Here is a 571-nt window from a genome sequence, read left to right as displayed (position 1 = left end):
AGAGAAAGAGAGAAAAATATTACATGATATATCTGAAGTAAAGATATCACGTTGCGCGATTTCGGAAATAAATATTAAGGATCCATATTTAACAAAAAGGGGAGCGCTATACAGTGGTCCTGCGAAGATCAGGTACCTTCAAAGGTTTTAATAATGATATAAAAACCTCTCACAATTATATCGAACTCAAACGTCTTTATAGCTACCGACGTATTTTTAGTCTTAAGATTGAGCAGAATCAAATTACAAGTACAATCCGTGGGTTATCAAACATAAAACATATCGGTTACATTTTTGTATTTGTTTCCTTTCCAAACTAGAGAATATTGCAGTCGTATTCCAGAAAGTCATAAACCAACAGGTGGGACATGCAAGGGTTATATACATATGAATTCCTTCCTTCACTGCAAAAGGTCGAGTTTACAAAGTTTAGAAGTTTGAGTTTGGGAATAAGTTTGGAAAGACTATTTTTGCATATTCATTTTGTTTTCAAGGAAGAACGGGATATAGAAAGGTACAGATGCATAACCTACATGTGTAGATATTTATATACACACTTAGCTCATGTATG

General features: G+C 33.6%; 1 protein-coding gene across 1 annotated transcript in view; it reads left to right on the top strand.

The window, feature by feature from the left end:
- Positions 1-571, top strand: part of LOC119586243 — a gene marked incomplete in the record, with an annotated part of 139392 nt that overhangs the window by 181 nt on the left and 138640 nt on the right.

This window comes from Penaeus monodon, chromosome 21 (genome assembly GCF_015228065.2).
Source record: "Penaeus monodon isolate SGIC_2016 chromosome 21, NSTDA_Pmon_1, whole genome shotgun sequence".
Taxonomy (NCBI): domain Eukaryota; kingdom Metazoa; phylum Arthropoda; class Malacostraca; order Decapoda; family Penaeidae; genus Penaeus; species Penaeus monodon.
This window is presented reverse-complemented; position numbering and strand designations above follow the sequence as displayed.